Source organism: Melanotaenia boesemani, chromosome 10 (genome assembly GCF_017639745.1).
Source record: "Melanotaenia boesemani isolate fMelBoe1 chromosome 10, fMelBoe1.pri, whole genome shotgun sequence".
Classification (NCBI taxonomy): domain Eukaryota; kingdom Metazoa; phylum Chordata; class Actinopteri; order Atheriniformes; family Melanotaeniidae; genus Melanotaenia; species Melanotaenia boesemani.
The window spans coordinates 11,119,652-11,137,492 of record NC_055691.1 but is presented as its reverse complement, the minus strand read 5'-3'; the positions used below and the strand labels follow the sequence as shown (position 1 = coordinate 11,137,492).

At 41.8% G+C, this 17,841-nt stretch overlaps 1 long non-coding RNA gene and 1 pseudogene across 1 annotated transcript in view; one reads left to right on the top strand and one right to left on the bottom strand.

Annotated features, from left to right (window-relative positions):
- Positions 1-17,841, bottom strand: part of LOC121646913 — a 143,334-nt pseudogene that overhangs the window by 31,036 nt on the left and 94,457 nt on the right.
- LOC121647012 overlaps positions 16,030-17,841 on the top strand; it is a 34,097-nt gene continuing 32,285 nt past the window's right edge. The window contains exon 1 of the long non-coding RNA XR_006011754.1: positions 16,030-16,076. This is a non-coding gene — a long non-coding RNA (uncharacterized LOC121647012). The remainder of the gene's footprint in view (positions 16,077-17,841) is intronic.

The window sequence follows — 17,841 nt, the reverse complement described above, 5'->3', positions numbered from 1 at the left end:
AAGAACAACACAAGCATGAATTCAAACAAGATGGGACGTCATAATTAAGTGATAGTCAGACCGCTTTTGAGTCCAGTTGGACCCAGGTGCTGTCATGTAGTGCTAGTGCAGTGCCTATAATTTTTTTTCTTTTTTTTTTCTTTTTTTTTTTTTTTAGTCATTTTATTTAAATACAGGATCACGATTTCATCACACAATATCAACTAGGTCATAAGTGCATGATTTCATCACATAATATCAACTTGGGCATAAGTGCATGATATCATCACACAATATCATCTTGGGCATAAGTGCATGATATCATCACACAATATCATCTTGGGCATAAGTGCACACAGCTTCTTCAGTACTTGGTTGAGCCAAAAAGCTGGACAAATCTTTCTGACTCATTTAGTTAAGCTAAATGTGGAAATGCTCCTTAAACAACTGAGTCTTTAGCTTGGTCTTAAAAGTGGATACGGACTCTGCGGATCGGACGGAGTTTGGTAGATCGTTCCACCACCGGGGAACAACAGAGGAGAAGAGTCTAGCTACTGATTTTGCGCCACGTTGTGGTGGGAGCACTAGGCGTCTTTCACTGGTAGAGCGTAAGTTTCGAGAGGGAGTGTAGCTCTGGATTAAGGAGTGAAGGTAGCCCGGAGCCGTTTGGGTTATTGTTTTGTAAGCCAGAAGCAGAGCTTTGAATTTGATGCGTGCTGCAACTGGAAGCCAGTGAAGAGCAATTAGCAGTGGAGTGACATGAGCTCTTTTGGGCTGGTTGAAGACCAGACGTGCTGCTGCGTTCTGGATCATCTGCAAAGGTTTAACTGAGCATGCAGGCAGGCCAGCCAGTAAGGAGTTGCAGTAGTCAATGCGTGAAATGACCAGAGCCTGGACCAGGAGCTGGGTCGTGTGTTCAGTCAGGTAGGGTCTGATCCTCCTGATGTTGTAGAGAGCAAATCGGCAAGACCGGGAAACCGAGGCAACATGGTCCTTAAAGGTCAGCTGGTTGTCTACCATGACACCAAGATTCCTGGTAGAAGATGTAGGCACTAGTGTGATTGAGTCAAGCTGCACACTTATCTGTGGTGGTAAAGAAGGACTGGCTGGGAAGACAATAAGCTCAGTCTTGGACAGATTTAGCTGAAGGTGGCGATCCTTCATCCATGCAGAGATATCAGCAAGGCATGCTGATATTCGCATTGAGACGGTTGTGTCATCAGGTGGGAAAGAAAGGAAAAGCTGAGTGTCATCTGCATAGCAGTGGTAGGAGAAACCATGAGAGCTAATGACTGCACCGAGTGAGGAGGTGTATAGGGAAAAGAGAAGGGGGCCGAGCACCGAGCCCTGAGGCACCCCTGTTGTCAGCCCATGTGATCTGGACACGCCCCCTCGCCAAGATACTTTGAATGATCTCCCTGTGAGGTAGGATGTAAACCACGAGAGGACAGATCCTGAGATGCCAAGCTCTAAGAGTTTGGAGAACAGTATATGATGGTTGACAGTGTCAAAGGCAGCCGACAGGTCCAGCAGTATAAGGACTGAGGATTGACCAGTGGATCTGGCAAGCCGTAGGGAATCAGTAACTGACAGGAGAGCAGTTTCAGTAGAGTGACTAAACTTTTAATTCTGTTGATGTTTCTGAGCTGGTAAAAAGCTTCTTAGTGAAGCTTTGATGTGGCTGCTGAAAGTCAGATCTGAATCTATCAACACTCCAAAGTTACGAACTTGGCTGGTGATTTTAAGAGCGAGTCTCCAGGTGTTTACCAATGCTGACCCTCTTCTCTTTGCTACCAAACAGAATAATCTCAGTTTTGTCTTCATTTAATTGTAGGAAATTCTCCCTCATCCAGGAGTTCATTTGCTCCAGACACTGACACAATAAATCTATTGGTCTGCAATAGCAATGCTGGTGATGGAGACACATAAAGTTGTGTATCATCTGCATAACTTTGATAATTAATGCTATAGTTCTGTGATATTTGACCCAAAGGGAGCATATACAAGTTGAACAGAAGAGGTCCAAGGACTGACCCCTGAGGGACTCCACAAGTCATGGCCACTCGCTCAGATTCATAGCTGCCAATTGGAACAAAATAACTCCGGCCTTCTAAATAGGACCTGAACCAGTTCAGAACCGCTCCAGAAAGTCCAACCCAGTTTTCCAGCTTGTGCAACAGGATTCTGTGATCTACAGTATCAAACACAGCACTGAGATCCAACAGAACCAGGACTGATACTTGACCAGAATCAGTATTAAACCTAATGTCATTTAACACTTTGACCAGAGCTGTTTCAGTGCTGTGCTAAGGTCGGAAGCCGGACTGAAATTTATCAAGATTTCCACTTTCATTTAAAAAGTCATTAAGCTGGTGAAATACAACTTTCTCAATAATCTTAAATAAAATAATAAATAAAAGAGAGGTTAGACACAGGTCTATAGTTGTTCATTCTAGAGGCGTCTAGAGTCCTTTTCTTTAGGAGTGGCTTAATAGCAGCTATCTATAGTGATTTGGGAAAAAGATAGTTTTCATCCCGCTGCTATAGAAATCCTTTTCTATTTAAATATGCAAAGAAAAAAGTTTTACATTTTGTGTGGAAACGTTTCATGCAAACAGGACGTAAAAAAGTAGAAAAACATGTGAGAGCAGCAGAGGAATCTGACCTGAGAGTTTCCAGTTTACAGTGTGGACTCTTCAGTCCATCAGACAGCTGCTTCACTCCTGAGTCGGAGATACTCAGGTCCAGTTCTGTCAGCCTGGAGGACTGGGAGCTGAGAACTGAGGACAGAGCTGAACATCCTTCATCTGAGAGGGAACAGCTGCTCAGTCTGAAGAGGAAATAATGAGACAAGTAGTTCTCTGTCACATTCTGTCCTATAAAACAGCAGCAGTATATTTCTCCACATCCTGCTTTATATGTACTTACAGAGCTTTGTTGGAGGCTTTGACCACTGGCAGCAGCCTCAGAAGAACCTTCTCTGAAGGAGAGTATTTCCGCAGATCAAACACCTCCAGATCTTCTTCTGATGACAGTAAGATGAAGATCAGAGCCGACCACTGAGCAGGAGACAGTTTATCTGTGGAGAGACGTCCTGATCTCAGGGACTGTTGGACCTCCTCCACTAGAGAACCATCATTCAGTTCATTCAGACAGTGGAACAGATTGATGCTTCTCTCTTCAGACACATTCTCACTGATCTTCGTCTTGATGTACTGAACTGTTTCCTGATTGGTCAGTGAGCTACTTCCTGCCTGTGTCAGCAGGTCTCGTAGGAGACTCTGATTGGTCTGCATTGAAAGACCCAGGAGGAAGCGGAGGAACAAATCTAGGTGTCCATTTGGACTCTGTAAGGCCTGATCCACAGCTGTCTGATGGAGATGTTGTAGATCTGGTTCATTTAATAACTTAGACCAAAATGAAACTGTTTGTTCGTGTTTCAGCAGGTTGACTCCAGACTTTATGAAAGTCAGACGGACATGAAGAGCAGCCAGAAACTCCTGAACACTCAGATGGACGAAGCTGAACAGCTTCTCCTGGTACAGTCCTCTCTCCTCTTTAAAGATCTGTGTGAACACTCCTGAGTAAACTGAGGCTGCTGTGATATCAATGCCACACTCTGTCAGGTCTGATTCATAGAAGATCAGGTTTCCTTTCTGCAGATGATCAAAAGCCAGTTTTCCCAGAGACTCAATCATCTTCCTGCTCTCTGGACTCCAGTGTGGATCTGTTTCAGCTCCTCCATCATACTTGACCTTCTTGACTTTGGTCTGGACCACCAGGAAGTGGATGTACATCTCAGTCAGGGTCTTGGGCAGCTCTCCTCCCTCTCTGGTTTTCAGCACATCCTCCAGAACTGTAGCAGTGATCCAGCAGAAGACTGGGATGTGGCACATGATGTGGAGGCTTCGTGATGTCTTCATGTGGGAGATGATCCTGCTGGCCTGCTCCTCATCTCTGAACCTCTTCCTGAAGTACTCCTCCTTCTGTGGGTCAGTGAACCCTCTGACCTCTGTCACCATGCCAACACAGTCAGGAGGGATCTGATTGGCTGCTGCAGGTCGTGTGGTTATCCAGAGGCGAGCAGAGGGAAGCAGTTTCCCCCTGATGAGGTTAGTCAGCAGCACATCCACTGAGGTGGACTCTGTAACATCAGTCAGGGTCTCATTGTTGTGGAAGTCCAGAGGAAGTCGACTCTCATCCAGACCGTCCAAGATGAAGACAACCTGGAACTCTTCAAAGCTGCAGATTCCTGCTTCTTTGGTTTCTGTAAAGAAGTGATGAACAAGTTCCACCAAGCTGAACTTTTCCTCTTTCAGCACATTCAGCTCTCTGAAAGTCAGTGGAAATGTAAACTGGATGTCCTGGTTGGCTTTGTCTTCAGCCCAGTCCAGAGTGAACTTCTGTGTTAAGACAGTTTTCCCAATGCCAGCCACTCCCTTCGTCATCACTGTTCTGATTGGTTCATCTCTTCCAGGTGGGACTTTAAAGATGTCTTCTTGTCTGATGGTTGTTTCTGGTCTGTGTGGTTTCCTGGATGCTGTTTCAATCTGTCTGACCTCATGTTCATCATTGACCTCTGCACTCCCTCCCTCTGTGATGTAGAGCTCTGTGTAGATCTGGTTCAGAAGGGTTGGGTTTCCTGCTTTAGCAATTCCCTCAAACACACACTGGAACTTCTTCTTCAGACCAGATTTTAGTTTACGGCCACAAGCTGCAGCCAAAAGTTCTGAATGAAAAGGAGAAATTAGATGAGTCAGTAAAGACTTGAAGCCTTAGATCCCAAGATGGAGGCATTGTGAACAGACATGTGAGTTTGCCTCCCAATAACTAAAACTTTTGTCTAATTAGCACCAAGTCCTTGGCCTGCTTTTTGCTCCTCCCAACCACTAAAAGTCTTATCTACCATTCCAGATTGACAAAATGAGTAAATCCCTCCACGATCGCGGTAAAAACCAACCTCAGCTTACTCAACACTTTAGCTCACAGAGCCAAGATGCTAGCGCAGCTACTCTCAGAGCAAAATCAACCAGCACAGAACCGCTAACTCTCAAAATGCTAACTCAAGAAACATAAAACAAAAGCTTTACAGATATTAGGAAAACATAAACGGCAGCAACAAATAGCAAGAATCACAATAAAATCATAAATTACATTAAACTGATTAAAAAGCAAAATAAATTAAAAAGTTACTGTGCAGAATTCATGCATTGGCACATGAGAAAAGAAATGTTTTTAACCTGGATTTAAAAGTGAACCGACACAGTGGCGTCTTACACCAGCACCATTTCCGAAATGGAATGGATGGAATGGAATGGACTCTCTCTGCTTGCTCCGACAGAATATCCATTCTGGAAAATGAGGTGTCCTTACTTGAATCCACAATGCAGGCGAACAAAACACTACAGCTGACAGTAAAGGATCTGATTTCTCACTCCAAATGTAAGAATGTCCGTATTATCAGCATTCCAGATGGGGCTGAGGGGAATGATGCCCGACTCTTTATGACTGAGCTGCTGAAGGAGATGACCAGCGAAGCATTGCAAGATTTGGATTTGAATTGTGCACACCACAGCGTGGCTCCGAAATCATCTGAAGGTTCCCAACCCTTTATCATCCGTTTCCACAAATAAACTCATAAGGAGCATGTGCTGTGTGTAAGTGACTGATGTGGAATCTGAATCTGAATTTTCTGGTGCACACATGTTACGTTTAAGGGATGCAACCCCAGGAATCCAGTGAGGTGTAATATCTCCTGCTTACTCCCCTGTGTCGCGGGATGAGTTTAGGACATTTGTGTTATGATTAGATTTTTCCAAATTTGTTGAAGCCAGTTATGGCTTCTGTTCTTGTCCGGATTCGCAGGGCGATGTTTTTTTTTTTTTTTTTTTTTCCTTCTTGCACACTGTCTACCTGTCATCCTAAATGGCCCAATTCAAATTAATTATAGATGTTACCTCAAACCATATAGCAGGGCTGGGTTCCATTAGGTTTACAATCCTATTAAGAGGACGAGAGTGTTTTCTTATTTAAAGAGCTTAAAATCGGAAGTATTCTATCTCCAGAAAAACTCATGTATCAGTGACCACACTAGACTGTGGAAACCCTAGATTGGTCAAGTTTTTCACTCAATTTTTAATAGTCATTCAAGAGGCACAGCTATACTTATACACAATAGTGGGAACGTTGCTTAAATTTCCAGTTATTCTGGCCTCTGTTTACACTCCAAACTGGGACTGCCCAAACCTTATGACTGCCCTATTTTCTCAAATATGTGTCTAAATTTGAGTGATTTAATTCTTGGAGGAGGCCTTAATTTGATTATAAACCCTACTCTTGACAAATCTAATCCAAAACTCTTGTTTCAGTTCAATATGGTGAAGGATCTTACTTCACTCATGGATCAGATTAGCTGTGTAGATGCATGGTGCTTTTATTACCCTTTATCCAAGGAGTTTTCATGTTATTCCTCAGTCCACCACACACACTCTCATATTGATTATTACTTTGTAGACAACATTCTAGTACCTTCAGTGAAATCATCCAAATACTCAACCATAGTAATTTTGCATAACGTCCCTATTCTGATGGATCTGTGTCCTAAACTGAAGCATCCTCAAGGCGACTTAACCCGGAGCTGTTATCTTCAGATGAATTCTGTAAATTTATATCAGAGAAAATCTCTTTTTTCATCCAAACCAATAAATCTGAATCAACCTTCGCCTCCCTCTTGTGGGAGACTTTGAAAGCAGTATTGCGAAGTGAGATTATTTCTTATAATGCTAGAATTAGTAAGCAGAGAAAACAACAACAATGTGAGTTGCTTGAGGCTATTCAGCGCATTCACCATCAGCACTCACTAACCTCTAATAATAATCTAAGAACTGAAAGGCTCAAGCTCCAAACAGAATTTATAATCTCTGTAAATAAGGCAGAGTTTCTCTTAAGATGTACCAGGAGCACACACTATGAACATGGAGACTGGTCCAGTAAACTATTCGCTATGCAACTGAAACACCAAGCCACTTCCCGATCCATTATCCAGATTCACAAAACCCCTTCTATCCATGTCTCAGAAGAAAAAGAAACTAATGAGGTATTCTCTCAGTTTTACATAACTCTATACAGATCAGAGGCTCCATCTGACACAACCGTAATGCAAAACCTTCTAGATAAATTAAACTTCCCTGTAATTGATGATACCACCACTTGTCAACTTGAGGTTCCACTCTCTCTAAATGAACTCTTAAACTGCCTTAAATCAAAGCAGAGCAGTAAGGCACCCGGACCTGACAGTTTTCCTGTTGAATTTCTAAAGAAATTCTCTGACCAACTTGCCCTATTAATGCTAGACATGTTCAACGATTCTTTAGAAAAAGGGACCCTTCCTCCATTTTTAACTCAGGCCTCAATTTCACTGATTCCCAAACCCAATAAAAATTTAAAAGAGTGTAGCAGCTGGAGGCCGATTAGTTTGCTCAATTCTGATGTCAATTAATTAGCTAAAATTCTTGCCAGCCGCTTTGACCCTTGCCTTCCCAAAATTATTTCTGATGATCACACTTGTTTTTATAAAAGGCAGGAGGCTTTTTTCAAACATTCAACATAATATTCTCCAGGCCTAACACAACAGAACCAGAAATGGTTATTTTAATGGATGCAGAGAAGGTCTTTGACCGAGTGGAGTGGGAATATTTATTTTCTGTCCTGAACAAATTTGGCTTTGGTCATAGATATATTTCATGGATTCGGCTGTTATATAATAACCCCACAGCATGCATTATTACCAACTACACCCATTTTTAAAGCCATTTTGACTAACTCAAGGTCATGAACGAGGTCTTACAGATTTTACAAACATTTGGATCCTTCTCAGGATATAAGTTTAATATCAGTGAGAGAGAATGTTTCCTTCTCAACGACACCGCAAAACAGATCTCAGCCCAAATGCTACCTTTCCACTTGACACCCTCCTCTTTCCACTATTTAGGTGTTAATATCTTAGATAATTTTTTTCTATTTGTAAAAAAAAAAAACCCTTGTCCCTTATAGGAAGAATTAACACAATAAAAATGAATGTAGCTCCACGACTCTTAAATGAAATTTAATCTCCAAAATCTTATTTATTTAGATATTTTCAAGTTTGTAACTTTGAGTGCCAAAATTTCACAAACTTCCCCCTTTTGCCTCCTGACTCGCTCACCGAGACGTTCTTGTCCTTTCCTACAGATTGCAAAATAATTTCTGTTCTTATGAGATCTGCGTCATCCTTCTCACCTCCCCTCACAGTTAAAGATGTTTGGGAACATAAATTGGGCATCACCTTCAAAACTGACTGGTGGGAAAAAGTCTTAGAAAGGATCAACACCACTTCCGCTTGTGCCAGTCTGACACTAATACAATTTAAGGTTGTTCATACACATCTCTCTAAAGTTAGACTCAAAAATTCTTCAGCACAAGTGATAAGTGTGATAAGTGCTCTGTTTCCTTGGCTAATCATACACACATGTTTTTCTCTTGAGCAAAACTGGGTTTTTTTGGTCCTCTTTTTATGACACATTGTCAAAAGCTCTCAACTGCCCTCTGATTCCCTCCCAGTCTATGACAATTTTCAGTGTTCTGGACATTTCACTAAAAGAGAAAATAATATCATTGCTTTTGCATTTTACTTCATTGGAAAGACTCAAAACCACCTCTTCTAATTCTTGGTTGAAAGACCTAATGTTTTTCTATAGTTAGAAAAAAATAAAACACTATGAGAGAGCACTGTGATCTCTTTCATAAAACTTGGGGTCCCTTTCTCTCTTATGTCAACTCTAACCAGGTTTTGGATGACTAACCTGTAGCACTCAACCAGACAGCGTTATGGTGTGCAACTACAGACCTCCTTTACATATATATATATATATATATATATATATATATATATATATATATATATATATATATATATATATATATATATATATATATATATATATATATATATATATATAACATACATACATATATATATATAAATATATATATATATATATATATATATATATATATATTTATTTATAAAATCAAATATTTATGACAAAGAAGGATGAAATGTTAAGGACTAACTAACTAAAAGGTAAAAAGTCAGCAGGATGAATTTAAAGCTGTGAAGCTGCTTCCTTCTAAACACAGAAGGAACAATATGTGATGAATATCAGCATCAGGTGAACAGACAGAAAGCAGGATGAGAATCTCACAGTTTCTAGATGGTGAGGAGAGATAAATATTCACAATATGCACAATAACTTCCATCCATGCACCTTCAGTGTTTCATTATCCAGATTTCTGACCTATAAATTGTCTAAACTTTAAATTTTAGGTTGACTGCACTTGCAGCCTCCGCTGCCGGGAGTTAAGGGGTTAACAGCTTGTTTCCGGGTGTAGCGTCTGTAGATGTAGCTCTAAACATGTGTAGTATTGCACGATTAAAAAAATTAACGGCGTTAATAAAGCGTTGCTAGAGAGAGAGAGAGAGAGAGAGAGAGAGAGAAAGAGAGAGAATTTATAACATCAAAATACCCTGGGTTCTTTGACCCCATGTTAATTATAAAGAATTGAATGAGTTGGTCAAACTTTAATAATAAAATGTGAAAATATAAAGAAAGATTTTAAGCCTCTGAGGAACGAGGATGTGAATATGTGATGTTTCATGTGTTGAGACATCAGTAAATGTGTCATTTATCCAGCAGCTTCAATCTTTAGAGAAATCCTCTTACTGCTCTGCAGACGCTCAGCCAGCTCCTCCTGCTTCATCCTCCTCAGGAAGTCCACTGTGATCTTCACTAACGCCTCTCTGCTGCTCTTCCTCTGCTCCTCATCCTCACCCTCCAACACTGAGCATTCTGGGTAATCTGGACTCAGAAGCTTCTGGATCTTCTTCAGCTCCTTCTTCACAAAAGTGATCATGTTGTCCTCCAGCAGCTGGAAGAGAAACGATATGAAGGACACAATCAGACTGAAATCATGGAGCCAAACATCAGATCCATGTTGGACACACTGACAATCCACTGGTCTACAAAGGTCAGCATGGAGACGATGTGGACAGAAGAGATGGAAAAGTAGTTGTTGTACATGTACAGACCATAAATATGGAGTCCAGCTGTGTTTGATGCTGCTGGGCAGACTGACCACTGGGAAGCTCTGAGCTCTGCTGGTCCACTCTGTGGAGGAATCAGGAAGAATCAGCTGATATTCTGTCTGTCCACACAGAGACAAACACAAGGTAAAGGTCCATGAAGTGATGTGAGGATGTGAACAGTGAATCAGAGACTCCCTGTAGTGGGAAAGCTTTACTGACAACCAGCAGCTCAGTCTGCAGCTGCTTGGAGATTTCAGCTCAGTTTGGATGAGTCCCAACAGCTCTCACCAACACCTTCAAGAAGCTTTACTTCCTGCTGAAGTGTCCTGGAGCAAGGCAGCCACAGCCAGTCTGTGGTTGGATCAGACTGGCTGGACTTGTCATGACTCTGCTTATCCTGGCAGTACTCTGTGTGTATGTGTGTGCGGGTGCATATGGATGTGGGCGTGCCTTCTTTGCAGGTGGTGTGTCTGTCTCTGGCAGCAGGTTTCACTCACAGCTGTGGATAATCACTTCATTACTCAAACAACATTTATGCTCTGCTCTGTTCACACACCTCTGCTGGATTGTTGCTTGCATTTGCGTGGTAAAGATTTGACTTTTGCACCTTTCTGGTGGTTTTTGTTCATGACCTGTGTGAAATAATTTTTGTTCCACTCTATTCAGAAGTTCTCCTGCCAGTTCGCTGTCTCTGCCTGCCAGCCTGCCCCGACGCCAGCATATTACTCTTTGCCAATAAAACACTTTTGTGATTTCAAGGCTTCTCGTCTGCTCTTGGGAACTCACAGCTTCCAATATGACAGGACTGGACAGCTCCCAGTGTGGATCATCATCAGGTTAACAACTAACATGCCTCGGCTAGTGACCCTCTGGATCAGCTCCTCCCTCTGCTCCCACTGCAAGGCCGTTTGCACTGAGTGACTGGTAACCATTATACTAAAGGTGATGGTTTACTGGATCATGTGTTCCTCTGGTACCAGCATGTCAAAGCTCATTTAATGAGTTGCTGTGTTAGCACATCTTCTTTTCTATTTCCTGGCAGGTTGTGCAGGTACGTTCTGCCACCTACTGTATACTGGCTCATTACTGCAGTCTAAGGCCCCCACCATCCCACCAGACGTCCACGGGTAAAGTCTCTCTGGCAAAACACATATTTGACCTCAGTGTGACTTCCTGGTAAAATAATAAAATGTCATTCTTTAACTTTAGTCTTTTTCTCGTAAATACCAACAGCAGAAAATCTAGAACTAAGGAGTCGACTATTTTTCTTAGTTTCTGGATCCTCAATGTGAGTGTCCTTCATACAAAAGAATAGAATGACTTTATTGTCATTGTGACTGTTGCAATGAAACTGGGTGGGCATTTATTCCACAGTGTCATAGAAAACATGGAATATAAATACATTCACCAAGTTTTTCTTTTTAAAAAAGAGAACAAATAAAACCAAATAACAACCGTGCGAACATACATGAATGAGAAACTATAACAAACATAAAAACTCCACACACACGAACACACACATTAATGTACATTGTAAAATACTGGACGGGTATGTTATAAATAATACAATAAAGAACATATACGTGTGTGGTTGATGTAGCAGTGATGGTGATGGTGCATGTGGGGGTTAGGCATTAAGAAGCCTGGTTGTTCAGGGGTAAAAACAGTTTCTGAGACAGTTTGTCCAGCTGTTAATGATTCTGAACCTCCTGCCAGAGGACAGGAGGTCAAAGAAGCCCCCATCCGGGGTGTGATGGGTCAGCCAGGATTTTCTACGCCGTATTTAGGCCACCACATTTTGCAACTTCCTCCAGAGAGGGCGGGGGGCAGCCAATGATTTTCTTTGCAGTTTTAATGACCCCTTGCAGGCTTTTTTATCCTTAGCTGTGCAGCCAGCATACCACGCCATGATGCAGCATGCTACCACACTTTCTATTGTGGTACGATCAAAGGTCTGTAGCAGCTTTGTCTCCAGCCAGCATTTCCTCAGCAGCCTCAGGAAGCAGAGCCTCTGCTGGGCTTTGCTGACCATCGCTGTTGTATTGGAGGATGTTCAGCATGATGGTATTAAATGCCGAACTAAAATCCAGGAAGAGCATCCTGACATAATTTCCCTGCTTCTCAGAGGCAGTGTGGAGGACAGTGGTGATGGCATCAGCTGGTGACCTGTTTGCTTTATAAGCGTACTGGTGTTGGTCAAAGTTCTGAGGGAGACAGGACTTAAGGTGGTGGAGGACAAGTCTCTCAAGGCTCTTCATAACTACTGAGGTCAGGGCCACCGGTCTGTAGTCATTTAGGCTGCTTATGGTGCTTTTCTTAGGAACAGGGACAATGGTGGCTGCTTTCAGGCAGGTTGGGACGGGGGCCTGTTTCAGGGAGGTGTTGAAAATCCTGGTTAGGACCCCGACAGCTGATCAGCACAGGCCTTTAGCACTTTGCTCAGTACTCCATCCGGTCCCGCTGCTTTGTGTGGGTCTACAGCTCAGAACCTTTGTCACCTGGTGTTCTTGCAGCTGGAGCAGGTGGGTACTGGGGGGCTGAGAGGGTGGTGGAGCAGGGTGGGATCTCTTCACCTCAAAGAGGGTGAAAAAGTAATTTAACTCCTCCACCAGGGAGGTGTCAGCATTTGATATTGAATTCTATTGATTTCTATTCATTTGTAGGCTACACAACATTTCATCCATGATAACTGAGAAAATGTCCAGATTAATAGTTAAAATACATGAATTAGTTTATAAGCTGGTTTTATGATTTCCTTCTGGGATCAATAAAGATTTAGTTTTTATGTCATTTGATTAATCTGATGTAACATTTGTAGAACGTTGTCCTTCTGCCTTTTTGTTAACATAATCAGCCCTTAATGAAGAATGAATGTTGTGTGAACGGCTGATTTATTGAAATATTATCTGGTAATGTGGATGGTATAGGGGTAGAACAGCTGTTTCTCATTTTCTCTTCATACACTCACAGAGTGACTGAAACATGAAGTTTGGATCTTGTGATCATCACAGTAAAACTGGGCCTTTATTCCTATTTTCCCTCTAATGGCACCAGAACCTGTTTAAGTGTGTTAAAAAGGTGAATTATGGAGCTGCTATGTTTCCTGTCCAGCACTGAGACTGAGTCCTGCTGATTATTCTCAGCTCACCAGAAAAGTGGCTTTTTAAAGGAGAGCTCCCACTTTCTGCAGCTCTCTGAACTCAGACACAGTAAATCTGAAACTGCTGAGAAATCCTCCTGAAAACTTTCCTCTGTGGGAAAAACTCACATGTTTATCACACTGTTTTATTATTGGAGCTTTTATCTGGATGTTTCAGCTCATTTAGTAAAGAACTGAACATTAAATCAGTTTCACATCTGAGCATAGAAACGTGAAAAAGAGCTGAAACACATGTTGGAATAAAAACTGTTCAATCTGACTCTGATACAACATTTACACCCAGCTCACCTCTGTTCCTCTGTACTGAAGAAAGGAGGCTCATCCTTCGACCAGTCGCTCTTAAAGGACACACAGCTGGGTCCTGGTCCTGGTTCTGGTCCTGGTCCTGGTTCTGGTCCTGGATCTGGTTCAGGTCCTGGTTCTGGTTCTGGTTCAGGTTTATTACTGTGAATAAAGATGGTTTAATGATTTCACTGCTGAATTCTGAAATTGTTCAACAACATTTTATTAAAATAAAAATCTGGAAGACAAATCAGAATCTAAATTCCAACCATGATACAGAAACTAGTCTCAGCAGAGACGTCAAGAACTGATTCAACTGAAACTGGTTTTCATCTGAAATATGATCCAACCTCCACTGAACACTGACAGATACTGACTGTTGGTCTGAGGAAACTCCAGCTTTGAACTTAATACTTCGACCCATCGACCGGTCACTTTTCATGGACGCACAGCTGGGCTCAGGTCCTGATTCAGGGCTGGTTTCAGGTCCAGGTTTGTTCCTGTGAATCCAGATGTTTGGTGTGAGTTCTGAGCTGTGACATGGAGAAGAGTCATGGACAGTTAGAGATGGACATCTCACCTCTGAGTGCTTTTAGAGGGAGGGACTCCCTCCTCTCTGTCCTCACACTGATCCATGATGCTGGATTCACATCAGCTCACACACACTTTCTACCTTCACCTGCAGAGGAAACACACATCATTCATCTGAACATCAAGTGAAATCCTCCTTTCCATCATCTGCTGTAGGAAGATCAGCTGCTCCTCCTCTGATTGGCTCTGAGTTTCTGTTTCATATCAGTGTCAGATGGATGCAGTCAGACAGCAGTGAGGAAGAGGAAGCTGCCTTCAGCTGCTGGACTTCTATCAGGACACTAGATGGAGGGATGGAGCTGCAGACCAGCACACACACACTTTCACTGGAAGTTTCAGTCAGCTGAACATTTGAATCATTTCAGCTGATTCATGATGCAGCAGATCATCTTCAGTGTTAAAAAGATCAGAAGAATTCTTCCTGTTTAGTTTTCAGACTAAAAACTTTCTTCCTTTTTACCAGGAAATACCAGCAGCACCATGTTAGATCTCAGCTGCTGGGAGGCCTTTAATAAAGCAGATGAAAAGTGGAAATATTTCTTCTCCTTTTATTACCATGAAAAAGAGACTGAAACTAAATCAGATGGAAGATTTGAAATCAGGAAACAGGACGAAATGTTAGACATTTTCTGTCAGCAAACAGAAACTAAAGGATGATGTTAAAGAAGGAAAAATGAAGTGATTCTAGTCTGGATGGAAAGTCTGACTGAAGGAGCAGCAGAATCACACTGTAGGTTCTGATCCGTTAAACTGCTCCCTGCAGCACAAAGGAGGAAGTCCCTGCTCATCTTCATCATCGTCATCAAGCTGTACAGTGGATTATCGGCTCCATCAAACCTGCACACAGCTTCATCACCGACTACAATCAGACAGTTAAAACTGACTTGGATGACGTATTTAACATCAGGATGATGAAGAAAGTGAAGACAGAACTCATCCTCTGAACCATGAATACCAGCTCCTTCCTTCTGGTCTCCGCCTGTCTGCTCCTCCAGCTACTAAAACAGATCCAGGTTGTCCTCTGTGCCTCTCCATCCGGGCTCTAAACACCACAGAGACGAAGAGGTAGCTGCTCTGTGCTGCAGATACTCTGCACCTCCATTTATTGCTTATTTTTATTATTTACCTTGTTTTTAGATGAGTGGATGGAGCACTTGATGCATCTGTTTGAATTTGCTGCTCATAATTTATATATTCTCATGTTTTATGTTTTATTTAGAATAGACTAGAATAGAATAGAATAGAATATAATAGAATAGAATAGAATAGAATGTCTGATGTTTAAAAATGTGACGGATGATTGTTCATGTCTGCTGCAAACCAGATTAAACTTTCCAGGGACAAATTAATGAAGTGAAGTAATATAATAACAAGATATATTAATAAGCTAGAAGTCAAAGTACAGTAGAAAAAGGTCAAATATCTCCTCTGAAATGAAGTCAAAGCAGTGGATTATCTGCTCCATCAAACCTGCACACAGCTTCATCACCGACTACAATCAGACAGTTTAACTGACTTTCATCATATTTTAGAGTTTATTTTGAAAGGTGGAACAGGAAGCAGCAGGAAGCTGCTGAGTCTGACTTTAAGGTGGAGACGACAGTTTGATTCCAGGAAATAAAAACATGACGCAGTTTGTGAAGGAAACAAAAACATCAGCTGATCCAGTTAAAAATCATCATTAACATAAACATCAATAATGATCAGCTGATCATGAAGAAGCTTTAACTTATCAATAAACATCAACTGATCACCATGTAGTTTGATTCCAGTTAATCAATAATCTGATCATCATGTAGATTTGTCTTCAAACAGCAGAATGATCAAAGCTGGAGCTGAAATCAGAAGTGAACATGTTCTCCAAACATTCCAGAAACAAAGAGGAAAGTTCAGACTTACAGTTTGTTCAGAGATGAAGACGAAGACTCTCCACCCACACAGGTGAGCTGCTACCTGGAATGAGCCAGACTCTACCTGAGAGGGAGACAGGACAGGTAGGAGGGACTCTGATGGTAAAAGTTTAACATTTCAAATGTAACTTTACTCGTCTGACAAGCTCAGATTATCATTCCCTGCATTTCTACCAGGTGAGGCAGGTACACCTGGACATGTCTCCAGTCCCCTGCAGGACCAACACAGAGAGACAAACAACCGCTCACACTTACTCCCAGGGAGAATTTAGAGTGAGCAGTTAACATAACCTGCATGTCTTTGGACTGTGGGAAGAGTCCGTAGTACCTGGAGAGAAGCCACGCATACACGAGGAGAACATTCAAACTCCAACCAGGAACCATCTTGCTGAGGCAACAGTGTTAGACACTACACCACCATGCAGCCATCCTGATTATTAAAGAAATACATGTAAATAAATAAATAAAAAGATCAAAGTATGAAAGATTGAACTCAGACATTTATGAAGAAATGAAAAAGTTTCCCCAGAAAAAGAAAAGAAGAAGAAATCATGTGTCTTTCTGCTGGAGCACAAAGGAATTATTGCACTTTGGTTCAAAAGTCATTTTCATCAAGTTAATGCACTTTTTGTTGTCCTTCATCAGTGTGTGCAGCCACACCTTCATCTCCTCGCTGTGATAACATGTGGTCTGACTGGTCTGACTGGTCTGACTGGGGCTGACATGCTCAGTCACAGAAGAAGAGAAGAAGAAAGATTCTGCGGATCATCAGCTGAGCTGCAGCTGGAACTTTCTCTTTATTCTACTGGACCCATCCAGCTACAGAAGTTGACTTCAGAGTCTCTGATTGGCTGTTTTCATTGTTCAGAAGTGAATCAAAGACTCACCCTGACACAGCTGACAGTACAATCTCTGTCTGTGTTAACAGTCTCTCTCTGCTGGTCAGAGGATGAACTGCATGATGTCAGCTTAATGAACCCAGATGACATGAAGTGTTTCAGTGGTTCAGATACTTCAGGATCATCATTAGAATGAAAGTCACGAGTGATGTTAACCACACTGATGCTAACAGGTAATTAGGTCCTCTTAGACCCAATTCCCACATCACTTTTAAAAACATTTTATGGTTTCTTTGAGCCTGAGCTTTTAAACATAGTAAATTGCTCTCTTCAGACAGGTGTCTTCCCTGCAGCCTTTAACACAGCAGTGGTGAGGCCCCTTCTGAAGAAGAGTCATTTAGATCCAAACATTCCTAATAACTACCGACCTGTATCCAACTTACCGTTTTTAAGTAAACTGACAGAAAGAACTGTTTTTATTTAATTGCATGAGTTTTTGAATGAACACAAGATTTTAGAAAAATATCAGTCTGGTTTTAGGACAAACCACAGTACCGAGACGGCCCTTTTAAAAATTGTTAATGACCTTAGACTTAATTTAGACTCACAGAAACTTTCTGTCCTGGTTTTACTGGATCTTAGTGTCGCCTTCGATACAGTTGATCACCAGATTTTACTAGATAGACTCAGAAGTCTGGTGGGCCTCTCAGGTACTGTTCTTAAATGGTTTTACTCCTATCTCACAGATCGCCAGTTTTATGTAAGTATGGATACATGCTCCTCAAGGATCCATAAAGTCAAGTGTGGGGTTCCCCAAGGATCAATTTTAGGCCCAATACTTTTTAATTTGTACATGTTACCTCTTGGGGATGTCATCAGGAGACACGACATTGATTTTCACAGCTATGCTGATGATACACAGCTTTACATTGCCGTGTCTCCTGATGACCTGGAGCC